Below are 15,000 nucleotides of genomic sequence, written 5' to 3'. Positions count from 1 at the left end.
CGGCTGGGTAGCTCAGTGGATTGGGCGGCTGGGTAGCTCAGTGGATTGAGAGCCAAGCCTAGAGGTGGGAGGTCCTAGGTTCGAATCCAGCCTCAGCCACTTCCCAGCTGTGTGAACCTGGGCAAGTCACTTGACCCCCATTGCCTAGCCCTTACCACTCTTCTGCCTTGGAGCCAATACACAGTATATATATATATATATATACATACATACATATACATATACATATATATAATATACAGTATATATATAAGGGTTTAAAAAAAAGAAATAACTTGACTGGCATCGATGAATAGAATTAACATTTTAAAACAATATAATTAACATCTAAAAGAAAAAAATATTCATCCTGGGGTTGAGAAATCCCTTTAATATTAAAAATAGAAGCCAGGAAAGGAATTATTATTGGACATCCCTCTCAGGCAATGGAAATGATAGAAATCTCTCCACTACCTGTCTGGCTCTATGACCAGAGGTGGCAGTTCCAATTTTGCTCCCCAAGGAAGTTCTTTCCTATTGTCAAGCTGGTCTCTGCTGGTATCCTCCTTATGCAGTTCCACCTGTTGAGCTCTATTCAGATCGGAGCCATCCTGGGACCACAAAGAGAGCTGGGTAAGAGTAGGTGTGGATACAGCATGGACTCTTTCTTTAGTTCAGGTACCTCCCTGGGGAACTTTTGGGGAAGTCCTTCCTTCTATCCTCAGGCAGCAGCTTTGGAAATCAACCCACTGAAGAGCTTCCTCATGAAGGGTTATGGGTTGTTTTCAGCTGAGCTTTTTATGGCCACGGAGGGAAGGAAGAGAGGCTCAGCAGAAAGGGTTGAATCAGCTGGGACTTGCACCGATTAGCCATTTGGCCAGCTTCTCCATTGTGCTTGTCCCAGAAGAAGAAGGCACTTGTTGATGGAGTGCCCTTTGTCAAAGGAAGCTTTGTGAAGCTCAGGCTTCTCCTGAAGTCCATGGTTCAGATCAGCAGGCGGCTTTTTGAGTGTCGTAATGAATGAAGCCTCCAGCAAGCCAAATAGCCTGGGGACCTGTGGCCATTTAGCCTTGAAGCCATGTAGTCAGGCTCCTAGCTACCAAAAACCGAAACCAACCAACCCTGGGAAAGTTGCAAACCCTTGAGTAGTTCAGTAAAAGGAAGTTGCAGCGCAGCTGAGTGGCTCAGTGGACAGAGAGCTGGGCCTCAAGACCAGAGGTCGTAGGTTCGAATGTGACCCCAGACTTTTCTTCATTTTCTAACTCTGGGCAAGTACTACAAGCCAACAAAAATCTGTACTTTCTATTACTGCTGTCAACATTTGCTTTTGGAGTCACTGTGTCTCATTCATCACTTCCATGATGGCTCTTTGAAAATGGAATATCTAAAGGCGACTATTACTGAGGCACAGCAGAGTTGTAGTATGAGATTATGTCCTTTTGTTCGTGATCCATAACTTCAATTTCCATACAAAGTTCCTCAATGAACACTTAAATTGATCGTGAGAACCATTTATCATTAGATATTGTAAAGAATCCTAAGGGGGTGGGTGGGCGGCTGGGTAGCTCAGTGGATTGGGCGGCTGGGTAGCTCAGTGGATTGAGAGCCAAGCCTAGAGGTGGGAGGTCCTAGGTTCGAATCCAGCCTCAGCCACTTCCCAGCTGTGTGAACCTGGGCAAGTCACTTGACCCCCATTGCCTAGCCCTTACCACTCTTCTGCCTTGGAGCCAATACACAGTATATATATATATATATATATATATATATATATATATATATATATATATACATACATACATATACATATACATATATATAATATACAGTATATATATAAGGGTTTAAAAAAAAGAAATAACTTGACTGGCATCGATGAATAGAATTAACATTTTAAAACAATATAATTAACATCTAAAAGAAAAAAATATTCATCCTGGGGTTGAGAAATCCCTTTAATATTAAAAATAGAAGCCAGGAAAGGAATTATTATTGGACATCCCTCTCAGGCAATGGAAATGATAGAAATCTCTCCACTACCTGTCTGGCTCTATGACCAGAGGTGGCAGTTCCAATTTTGCTCCCCAAGGAAGTTCTTTCCTATTGTCAAGCTGGTCTCTGCTGGTATCCTCCTTATGCAGTTCCACCTGTTGAGCTCTATTCAGATCGGAGCCATCCTGGGACCACAAAGAGAGCTGGGTAAGAGTAGGTGTGGATACAGCATGGACTCTTTCTTTAGTTCAGGTACCTCCCTGGGGACCTTTTGGGGAAGTCCTTCCTTCTATCCTCAGGCAGCAGCTTTGGAAATCAACCCACTGAAGAGCTTCCTCATGAAGGGTTATGGGTTGTTTTCAGCTGAGCTTTTTATGGCCACGGAGGGAAGGAAGAGAGGCTCAGCATAAAGGGTTGAATCAGCTGGGACTTGCACCGATTAGCCATTTGGCCAGCTTCTCCATTGTGCTTGTCCCAGAAGAAGAAGGCACTTGTTGATGGAGTGCCCTTTGTCAAAGGAAGCTTTGTGAAGCTCAGGCTTCTCCTGAAGTCCATGGTTCAGATCAGCAGGCGGCTTTTTGAGTGTCGTAATGAATGAAGCCTCCAGCAAGCCAAATAGCCTGGGGACCTGTGGCCATTTAGCCTTGAAGCCATGTAGTCAGGCTCCTAGCTACCAAAAACCGAAACCAACCAACCCTGGGAAAGTTGCAAACCCTTGAGTAGTTCAGTAAAAGGAAGTTGCAGCGCAGCTGAGTGGCTCAGTGGACAGAGAGCTGGGCCTCAAGACCAGAGGTCGTAGGTTCGAATGTGACCCCAGACTTTTCTTCATTTTCTAACTCTGGGCAAGTACTACAAGCCAACAAAAATCTGTACTTTCTATTACTGCTGTCAACATTTGCTTTTGGAGTCACTGTGTCTCATTCATCACTTCCATGATGGCTCTTTGAAAATGGAATATCTAAAGGCGACTATTACTGAGTCACAGCAGAGTTGTAGTTTGAGATTATGTCTTTTCGTTCGTGATCCATAACTTCAATTTCCATACAAAGTTCCTCAATGAACACTTAAATTGATCGTGAGAACCATTTATCATTAGATATTGTAAAGAATCCTAAGGGGGTGGGTGGGCGGCTGGGTAGCTCAGTGGATTGGGCGGCTGGGTAGCTCAGTGGATTGAGAGCCAAGCCTAGAGGTGGGAGGTCCTAGGTTCGAATCCAGCCTCAGCCACTTCCCAGCTGTGTGAACCTGGGCAAGTCACTTGACCCCCATTGCCTAGCCCTTACCACTCTTCTGCCTTGGAGCCAATACACAGTGTATATATATATATATATACATACATACATATACATATACATATATATAATATACAGTATATATATAAGGGTTTAAAAAAAAGAAATAACTTGACTGGCATCGATGAATAGAATTAACATTTTAAAACAATATAATTAACATCTAAAAGAAAAAAATATTCATCCTGGGGTTGAGAAATCCCTTTAATATTAAAAATAGAAGCCAGGAAAGGAATTATTATTGGACATCCCTCTCAGGCAATGGAAATGATAGAAATCTCTCCACTACCTGTCTGGCTCTATGACCAGAGGTGGCAGTTCCAATTTTGCTCCCCAAGGAAGTTCTTTCCTATTGTCAAGCTGGTCTCTGCTGGTATCCTCCTTATGCAGTTCCACCTGTTGAGCTCTATTCAGATCGGAGCCATCCTGGGACCACAAAGAGAGCTGGGTAAGAGTAGGTGTGGATACAGCATGGACTCTTTCTTTAGTTCAGGTACCTCCCTGGGGAACTTTTGGGGAAGTCCTTCCTTCTATCCTCAGGCAGCAGCTTTGGAAATCAACCCACTGAAGAGCTTCCTCATGAAGGGTTATGGGTTGTTTTCAGCTGAGCTTTTTATGGCCACGGAGGGAAGGAAGAGAGGCTCAGCAGAAAGGGTTGAATCAGCTGGGACTTGCACCGATTAGCCATTTGGCCAGCTTCTCCATTGTGCTTGTCCCAGAAGAAGAAGGCACTTGTTGATGGAGTGCCCTTTGTCAAAGGAAGCTTTGTGAAGCTCAGGCTTCTCCTGAAGTCCATGGTTCAGATCAGCAGGCGGCTTTTTGAGTGTCGTAATGAATGAAGCCTCCAGCAAGCCAAATAGCCTGGGGACCTGTGGCCATTTAGCCTTGAAGCCATGTAGTCAGGCTCCTAGCTACCAAAAACCGAAACCAACCAACCCTGGGAAAGTTGCAAACCCTTGAGTAGTTCAGTAAAAGGAAGTTGCAGCGCAGCTGAGTGGCTCAGTGGACAGAGAGCTGGGCCTCAAGACCAGAGGTCGTAGGTTCGAATGTGACCCCAGACTTTTCTTCATTTTCTAACTCTGGGCAAGTACTACAAGCCAACAAAAATCTGTACTTTCTATTACTGCTGTCAACATTTGCTTTTGGAGTCACTGTGTCTCATTCATCACTTCCATGATGGCTCTTTGAAAATGGAATATCTAAAGGCGACTATTACTGAGGCACAGCAGAGTTGTAGTATGAGATTATGTCCTTTTGTTCGTGATCCATAACTTCAATTTCCATACAAAGTTCCTCAATGAACACTTAAATTGATCGTGAGAACCATTTATCATTAGATATTGTAAAGAATCCTAAGGGGGTGGGTGGGCGGCTGGGTAGCTCAGTGGATTGGGCGGCTGGGTAGCTCAGTGGATTGAGAGCCAAGCCTAGAGGTGGGAGGTCCTAGGTTCGAATCCAGCCTCAGCCACTTCCCAGCTGTGTGAACCTGGGCAAGTCACTTGACCCCCATTGCCTAGCCCTTACCACTCTTCTGCCTTGGAGCCAATACACAGTATATATATATATATATATATATATATATATATATATATATACATACATACATATACATATACATATATATAATATACAGTATATATATAAGGGTTTAAAAAAAAGAAATAACTTGACTGGCATCGATGAATAGAATTAACATTTTAAAACAATATAATTAACATCTAAAAGAAAAAAATATTCATCCTGGGGTTGAGAAATCCCTTTAATATTAAAAATAGAAGCCAGGAAAGGAATTATTATTGGACATCCCTCTCAGGCAATGGAAATGATAGAAATCTCTCCACTACCTGTCTGGCTCTATGACCAGAGGTGGCAGTTCCAATTTTGCTCCCCAAGGAAGTTCTTTCCTATTGTCAAGCTGGTCTCTGCTGGTATCCTCCTTATGCAGTTCCACCTGTTGAGCTCTATTCAGATCGGAGCCATCCTGGGACCACAAAGAGAGCTGGGTAAGAGTAGGTGTGGATACAGCATGGACTCTTTCTTTAGTTCAGGTACCTCCCTGGGGACCTTTTGGGGAAGTCCTTCCTTCTATCCTCAGGCAGCAGCTTTGGAAATCAACCCACTGAAGAGCTTCCTCATGAAGGGTTATGGGTTGTTTTCAGCTGAGCTTTTTATGGCCACGGAGGGAAGGAAGAGAGGCTCAGCATAAAGGGTTGAATCAGCTGGGACTTGCACCGATTAGCCATTTGGCCAGCTTCTCCATTGTGCTTGTCCCAGAAGAAGAAGGCACTTGTTGATGGAGTGCCCTTTGTCAAAGGAAGCTTTGTGAAGCTCAGGCTTCTCCTGAAGTCCATGGTTCAGATCAGCAGGCGGCTTTTTGAGTGTCGTAATGAATGAAGCCTCCAGCAAGCCAAATAGCCTGGGGACCTGTGGCCATTTAGCCTTGAAGCCATGTAGTCAGGCTCCTAGCTACCAAAAACCGAAACCAACCAACCCTGGGAAAGTTGCAAACCCTTGAGTAGTTCAGTAAAAGGAAGTTGCAGCGCAGCTGAGTGGCTCAGTGGACAGAGAGCTGGGCCTCAAGACCAGAGGTCGTAGGTTCGAATGTGACCCCAGACTTTTCTTCATTTTCTAACTCTGGGCAAGTACTACAAGCCAACAAAAATCTGTACTTTCTATTACTGCTGTCAACATTTGCTTTTGGAGTCACTGTGTCTCATTCATCACTTCCATGATGGCTCTTTGAAAATGGAATATCTAAAGGCGACTATTACTGAGTCACAGCAGAGTTGTAGTTTGAGATTATGTCTTTTCGTTCGTGATCCATAACTTCAATTTCCATACAAAGTTCCTCAATGAACACTTAAATTGATCGTGAGAACCATTTATCATTAGATATTGTAAAGAATCCTAAGGGGGTGGGTGGGCGGCTGGGTAGCTCAGTGGATTGGGCGGCTGGGTAGCTCAGTGGATTGAGAGCCAAGCCTAGAGGTGGGAGGTCCTAGGTTCGAATCCAGCCTCAGCCACTTCCCAGCTGTGTGAACCTGGGCAAGTCACTTGACCCCCATTGCCTAGCCCTTACCACTCTTCTGCCTTGGAGCCAATACACAGTATATATATATATATATATATATATATATATATATATACATACATACATATACATATACATATATATAATATACAGTATATATATAAGGGTTTAAAAAAAAGAAATAACTTGACTGGCATCGATGAATAGAATTAACATTTTAAAACAATATAATTAACATCTAAAAGAAAAAAATATTCATCCTGGGGTTGAGAAATCCCTTTAATATTAAAAATAGAAGCCAGGAAAGGAATTATTATTGGACATCCCTCTCAGGCAATGGAAATGATAGAAATCTCTCCACTACCTGTCTGGCTCTATGACCAGAGGTGGCAGTTCCAATTTTGCTCCCCAAGGAAGTTCTTTCCTATTGTCAAGCTGGTCTCTGCTGGTATCCTCCTTATGCAGTTCCACCTGTTGAGCTCTATTCAGATCGGAGCCATCCTGGGACCACAAAGAGAGCTGGGTAAGAGTAGGTGTGGATACAGCATGGACTCTTTCTTTAGTTCAGGTACCTCCCTGGGGACCTTTTGGGGAAGTCCTTCCTTCTATCCTCAGGCAGCAGCTTTGGAAATCAACCCACTGAAGAGCTTCCTCATGAAGGGTTATGGGTTGTTTTCAGCTGAGCTTTTTATGGCCACGGAGGGAAGGAAGAGAGGCTCAGCATAAAGGGTTGAATCAGCTGGGACTTGCACCGATTAGCCATTTGGCCAGCTTCTCCATTGTGCTTGTCCCAGAAGAAGAAGGCACTTGTTGATGGAGTGCCCTTTGTCAAAGGAAGCTTTGTGAAGCTCAGGCTTCTCCTGAAGTCCATGGTTCAGATCAGCAGGCGGCTTTTTGAGTGTCGTAATGAATGAAGCCTCCAGCAAGCCAAATAGCCTGGGGACCTGTGGCCATTTAGCCTTGAAGCCATGTAGTCAGGCTCCTAGCTACCAAAAACCGAAACCAACCAACCCTGGGAAAGTTGCAAACCCTTGAGTAGTTCAGTAAAAGGAAGTTGCAGCGCAGCTGAGTGGCTCAGTGGACAGAGAGCTGGGCCTCAAGACCAGAGGTCGTAGGTTCGAATGTGACCCCAGACTTTTCTTCATTTTCTAACTCTGGGCAAGTACTACAAGCCAACAAAAATCTGTACTTTCTATTACTGCTGTCAACATTTGCTTTTGGAGTCACTGTGTCTCATTCATCACTTCCATGATGGCTCTTTGAAAATGGAATATCTAAAGGCGACTATTACTGAGTCACAGCAGAGTTGTAGTTTGAGATTATGTCCTTTCGTTCGTGATCCATAACTTCAATTTCCATACAAAGTTCCTCAATGAACACTTAAATTGATCGTGAGAACCATTTATCATTAGATATTGTAAAGAATCCTAAGGGGGTGGGTGGGCGGCTGGGTAGCTCAGTGGATTGAGAGCCAAGCCTAGAGGTGGGAGGTCCTAGGTTCGAATCCGGCCTCAGCCACTTCCCAGCTGTGTGAACCTGGGCAAGTCACTTGACCCCCATTGCCTAGCCCTTACCACTCTTCTGCCTTGGAGCCAATACACAGTATATATATATATTTACATATACATATACATATATATACATATACATACATATACATATACATATATATAATATACAGTATATATATAAGGGTTTAAAAAAAAAGAAATAACTTGACTGGCATCGATGAATAGAATTAACATTTTAAAACAATATCATTAACATCTAAAAGAAAAAAATATTCATCCTGGGGTTGAGAAATCCCTTTAATATTAAAAATAGAAGCCAGGAAAGGAATTATTATTGGACATCCCTCTCAGGCAATGGAAATGATAGAAATCTCTCCACTACCTGTCTGGCTCTATGACCAGAGGTGGCAGTTCCAATTTTGCTCCCCAAGGAAGTTCTTTCCTATTGTCAAGCTGGTCTCTGCTGGTATCCTCCTTATGCAGTTCCACCTGTTGAGCTCTATTCAGATCGGAGCCATCCTGGGACCACAAAGAGAGCTGGGTAAGAGTAGGTGTGGATACAGCATGGACTCTTTCTTTAGTTCAGGTACCTCCCTGGGGACCTTTTGGGGAAGTCCTTCCTTCTATCCTCAGGCAGCAGCTTTGGAAATCAACCCACTGAAAAGCTTCCTCATGAAGGGTTATGGGTTGTTTTCAGCTGAGCTTTTTATGGCCACGGAGGGAAGGAAGAGAGGCTCAGCATAAAGGGTTGAATCAGCTGGGACTTGCACCGATTAGCCATTTGGCCAGCTTCTCCATTGTGCTTGTCCCAGAAGAAGAAGGCACTTGTTGATGGAGTGCCCTTTGTCAAAGGAAGCTTTGTGAAGCTCAGGCTTCTCCTGAAGTCCATGGTTCAGATCAGCAGGCGGCTTTTTGAGTGTCGTAATGAATGAAGCCTCCAGCAAGCCAAATAGCCTGGGGACCTGTGGCCATTTAGCCTTGAAGCCATGTAGTCAGGCTCCTAGCTACCAAAAACCGAAACCAACCAACCCTGGGAAAGTTGCAAACCCTTGAGTAGTTCAGTAAAAGGAAGTTGCAGCGCAGCTGAGTGGCTCAGTGGACAGAGAGCTGGGCCTCAAGACCAGAGGTCGTAGGTTCGAATCTGACCCCAGACTTTTCTTCATTTTCTAACTCTGGGCAAGTACTACAAGCCAACAAAAATCTGTACTTTCTATTACTGCTGTCAACATTTGCTTTTGGAGTCACTGTGTCTCATTCATCACTTCCATAATGGCTCTTTGAAAATGGAATATCTAAAGGCGACTATTACTGAGTCACAGCAGAGTTGTAGTTTGAGATTATGTCCTTTTGTTCGTGATCCATAACTTCAATTTCCATACAAAGTTCCTCAATGAACACTTAAATTGATCGTGAGAACCATTTATCATTAGATATTGTAAAGAATCCTAAGGGGTGGGTGGGCGGCTGGGTAGCTCAGTGGATTGGGCGGCTGGGTAGCTCAGTGGTTTGGGCGGCTGGGTAGCTCAGTGGATTGAGAGCCAAGCCTAAAGGTGGTCCTAGGTTCGAATCCGGCCTCAGCCACTTCCCAGCTGTGTGAACCTGGGCAAGTCACTTGACCCTCATTGCCTAGCCCTTACCACTCTTCTGCCTTGGAGCCAATACACAGTATATATATATATTTACATATACATATACATATATATACATATACATACATATACATATACATATATATAATATACAGTATATATATAAGGGTTTAAAAAAAAAGAAATAACTTGACTGGCATCGATGAATAGAATTAACATTTTAAAACAATATCATTAACATCTAAAAGAAAAAAATATTCATCCTGGGGTTGAGAAATCCCTTTAATATTAAAAATAGAAGCCAGGAAAGGAATTATTATTGGACATCCCTCTCAGGCAATGGAAATGATAGAAATCTCTCCACTACCTGTCTGGCTCTATGACCAGAGGTGGCAGTTCCAATTTTGCTCCCCAAGGAAGTTCTTTCCTATTGTCAAGCTGGTCTCTGCTGGTATCCTCCTTATGCAGTTCCACCTGTTGAGCTCTATTCAGATCGGAGCCATCCTGGGACCACAAAGAGAGCTGGGTAAGAGTAGGTGTGGATACAGCATGGACTCTTTCTTTAGTTCAGGTACCTCCCTGGGGACCTTTTGGGGAAGTCCTTCCTTCTATCCTCAGGCAGCAGCTTTGGAAATGAACCCACTGAAGAGCTTCCTCATGAAGGGTTATGGGTTGTTTTCAGCTGAGCTTTTTATGGCCACGGAGGGAAGGAAGAGAGGCTCAGCATAAAGGGTTGAATCAGCTGGGACTTGCACCGATTAGCCATTTGGCCAGCTTCTCCATTGAGCTTGTCCCAGAAGAAGAAGGCACTTGTTGATGGAGTGCCCTTTGTCAAAGGAAGCTTTGTGAAGCTCAGGCTTCTCCTGAAGTCCATGGTTCAGATCAGCAGGCGGCTTTTTGAGTGTCGTAATGAATGAAGCCTCCAGCAAGCCAAATAGCCTGGGGACCTGTGGCCATTTAGCCTTGAAGCCATGTAGTCAGGCTCCTAGCTACCAAAAACCGAAACCAACCAACCCTGGGAAAGTTGCAAACCCTTGAGTAGTTCAGTAAAAGGAAGTTGCAGCGCAGCTGAGTGGCTCAGTGGACAGAGAGCTGGGCCTCAAGACCAGAGGTCGTAGGTTCGAATCTGACCCCAGACTTTTCTTCATTTTCTAACTCTGGGCAAGTACTACAAGCCAAATTCTATTACTGCTGTCAACATTTGCTTTTGGAGTCACTGTGTCTCATTCATCACTTCCATGATGGCTCTTTGAAAATGGAATATCTAAAGGCGACTATTACTGAGTCACAGCAGAGTTGTAGTTTGAGATTATGTCCTTTTGTTCCTGATCCATAACTTCAATTTCCATACAAAGTTCCTCAATGAACACTTAAATTGATCGTGAGAACCATTTATCATTAGATATTGTAAAGAATCCTAAGGGGGTGGGTGGGCGGCTGGGTAGTTCAGTGGATTGGGCGGCTGGGTAGCTCAGTGGATTGAGAGCCAAGCCTAAAGGTGGTCCTAGGTTCGAATCCGGCCTCAGCCACTTCCCAGCTGTGTGAACCTGGGCAAGTCACTTGACCCCATTGCCTAGCCCTTACCACTCTTCTGCCTTGGAGCCAATACACAGTATATATATATATTTACATATACATATACATATACATACATATACATACATATACATATACATATATATAATATACAGTATATATATAAGGGTTTAAAAAAAAAGAAATAACTTGACTGGCATCGATGAATAGAATTAACATTTTAAAACAATATAATTAACATCTAAAAGAAAAAAATATTCATCCTGGGGTTGAGAAATCCCTTTAATATTAAAAATAGAAGCCAGGAAAGGAATTATTATTGGACATCCCTCTCAGGCAATGGAAATGATAGAAATCTCTCCACTACCTGTCTGGCTCTATGACCAGAGGTGGCAGTTCCAATTTTGCTCCCCAAGGAAGTTCTTTCCTATTGTCAAGCTGGTCTCTGCTGGTATCCTCCTTATGCAGTTCCACCTGTTGAGCTCTATTCAGATCGGAGCCATCCTGGGACCACAAAGAGAGCTGGGTAAGAGTAGGTGTGGATACAGCATGGACTCTTTCTTTAGTTCAGGTACCTCCCTGGGGACCTTTTGGGGAAGTCCTTCCTTCTATCCTCAGGCAGCAGCTTTGGAAATCAACCCACTGAAGAGCTTCCTCATGAAGGGTTATGGGTTGTTTTCAGCTGAGCTTTTTATGGCCACGGAGGGAAGGAAGAGAGGCTCAGCATAAAGGGTTGAATCAGCTGGGACTTGCACCGATTAGCCATTTGGCCAGCTTCTCCATTGTGCTTGTCCCAGAAGAAGAAGGCACTTGTTGATGGAGTGCCCTTTGTCAAAGGAAGCTTTGTGAAGCTCAGGCTTCTCCTGAAGTCCATGGTTCAGATCAGCAGGCGGCTTTTTGAGTGTCGTAATGAATGAAGCCTCCAGCAAGCCAAATAGCCTGGGGACCTGTGGCCATTTAGCCTTGAAGCCATGTAGTCAGGCTCCTAGCTACCAAAAACCGAAACCAACCAACCCTGGGAAAGTTGCAAACCCTTGAGTAGTTCAGTAAAAGGAAGTTGCAGCGCAGCTGAGTGGCTCAGTGGACAGAGAGCTGGGCCTCAAGACCAGAGGTCGTAGGTTCGAATCTGACCCCAGACTTTTCTTCATTTTCTAACTCTGGGCAAGTACTACAAGCCAACAAAAATCTGTACTTTCTATTACTGCTGTCAACATTTGCTTTTGGAGTCACTGTGTCTCATTCATCACTTCCATGATGGCTCTTTGAAAATGGAATATCTAAAGGCGACTATTACTGAGTCACAGCAGAGTTGTAGTTTGAGATTATGTCCTTTTGTTCGTGATCCATAACTTCAATTTCCATACAAAGTTCCTCAATGAACACTTAAATTGATCGTGAGAACCATTTATCATTAGATATTGTAAAGAATCCTAAGGGGGTGGGTGGGCGGCTGGGTAGCTCAGTGGATTGGGCGGCTGGGTAGCTCAGTGGATTGAGAGCCAAGCCTAGAGGTGGGAGGTCCTAGGTTCGAATCCGGCCTCAGCCACTTCCCAGCTGTGTGAACCTGGGCAAGTCACTTGACCCCCATTGCCTAGCCCTTACCACTCTTCTGCCTTGGAGCCAATACACAGTATATATATATATTTACATATACATATACATATATATACATATACATACATATACATATACATATATATAATATACAGTATATATACATAAGGGTTTAAAAAAAAAGAAATAACTTGACTGGCATCGATGAATAGAATTAACATTTTAAAACAATATAATTAACATCTAAAAGAAAAAAATATTCATCCTGGGGTTGAGAAATCCCTTTAATATTAAAAATAGAAGCCAGGAAAGGAATTATTATTGGACATCCCTCTCAGGCAATGGAAATGATAGAAATCTCTCCACTACCTGTCTGGCTCTATGACCAGAGGTGGCAGTTCCAATTTTGCTCCCCAAGGAAGTTCTTTCCTATTGTCAAGCTGGTCTCTGCTGGTATCCTCCTTATGCAGTTCCACCTGTTGAGCTCTATTCAGATCGGAGCCATCCTGGGACCACAAAGAGAGCTGGGTAAGAGTAGGTGTGGATACAGCATGGACTCTTTCTTTAGTTCAGGTACCTCCCTGGGGACCTTTTGGGGAAGTCCTTCCTTCTATCCTCAGGCAGCAGCTTTGGAAATCAACCCACTGAAGAGCTTCCTCATGAAGGGTTATGGGTTGTTTTCAGCTGAGCTTTTTATGGCCACGGAGGGAAGGAAGAGAGGCTCAGCATAAAGGGTTGAATCAGCTGGGACTTGCACCGATTAGCCATTTGGCCAGCTTCTCCATTGTGCTTGTCCCAGAAGAAGAAGGCACTTGTTGATGGAGTGCCCTTTGTCAAAGGAAGCTTTGTGAAGCTCAGGCTTCTCCTGAAGTCCATGGTTCAGATCAGCAGGCGGCTTTTTGAGTGTCGTAATGAATGAAGCCTCCAGCAAGCCAAATAGCCTGGGGACCTGTGGCCATTTAGCCTTGAAGCCATGTAGTCAGGCTCCTAGCTACCAAAAACCGAAACCAACCAACCCTGGGAAAGTTGCAAACCCTTGAGTAGTTCAGTAAAAGGAAGTTGCAGCGCAGCTGAGTGGCTCAGTGGACAGAGAGCTGGGCCTCAAGACCAGAGGTCGTAGGTTCGAATCTGACCCCAGACTTTTCTTCATTTTCTAACTCTGGGCAAGTACTACAAGCCAACAAAAATCTGTACTTTCTATTACTGCTGTCAACATTTGCTTTTGGAGTCACTGTGTCTCATTCATCACTTCCATGATGGCTCTTTGAAAATGGAATATCTAAAGGCGACTATTACTGAGTCACAGCAGAGTTGTAGTTTGAGATTATGTCCTTTTGTTCGTGATCCATAACTTCAATTTCCATACAAAGTTCCTCAATGAACACTTAAATTGATCGTGAGAACCATTTATCATTAGATATTGTAAAGAATCCTAAGGGGGTGGGTGGGCGGCTGGGTAGCTCAGTGGATTGGGCGGCTGGGTAGCTCAGTGGATTGAGAGCCAAGCCTAGAGGTGGGAGGTCCTAGGTTCGAATCCGGCCTCAGCCACTTCCCAGCTGTGTGAACCTGGGCAAGTCACTTGACCCCCATTGCCTAGCCCTTACCACTCTTCTGCCTTGGAGCCAATACACAGTATATATATATATTTACATATACATATATATATATACACATATACATACATATACATATACATATATATAATATACAGTATATATATAAGGGTTTAAAAAAAAAGAAATAACTTAACTGGCATCGATGAATAGAATTAACATTTTAAAAGAATATCATTAATATCTAAAAGAAAAAAATATTCATCCTGGGGTTGAGAAATCCCTTTAATATTAAAAATAGAAGCCAGGAAAGGAATTATTATTGGACATCCCTCTCAGGCAATGGAAATGATAGAAATCTCTCCACTACCTGTCTGGCTCTATGACCAGAGGTGGCAGTTCCAATTTTGCTCCCCAAGGAAGTTCTTTCCTATTGTCAAGCTGGTCTCTGCTGGTATCCTCCTTATGCAGTTCCACCTGTTGAGCTCTATTCAGATCGGAGCCATCCTGGGACCACAAAGAGAGCTGGGTAAGAGTAGGTGTGGATACAGCATGGACTCTTTCTTTAGTTCAGGTACCTCCCTGGGGACCTTTTGGGGAAGTCCTTCCTTCTATCCTCAGGCAGCAGCTTTGGAAATCAACCCACTGAAGAGCTTCCTCATGAAGGGTTATGGGTTGTTTTCAGCTGAGCTTTTTATGGCCACGGAGGGAAGGAAGAGAGGCTCAGCATAAAGGGTTGAATCAGCTGGGACTTGCACCGATTAGCCATTTGGCCAGCTTCTCCATTGTGCTTGTCCCAGAAGAAGAAGGCACTTGTTGATGGAGTGCCCTTTGTCAAAGGAAGCTTTGTGAAGCTCAGGCTTCTCCTGAAGTCCATGGTTCAGATCAGCAGGCGGCTTTTTGAGTGTCGTAATGAATGAAGCCTCCAGCAAGCCAAATAGCCTGGGGACCTGTGGCCATTTAGCC

Source organism: Monodelphis domestica, chromosome 7 (assembly GCF_027887165.1).
Source record: "Monodelphis domestica isolate mMonDom1 chromosome 7, mMonDom1.pri, whole genome shotgun sequence".
NCBI classification, from domain to species: Eukaryota; Metazoa; Chordata; class Mammalia; order Didelphimorphia; family Didelphidae; genus Monodelphis; species Monodelphis domestica.
Note: the sequence above shows the minus strand (reverse complement) of the source record.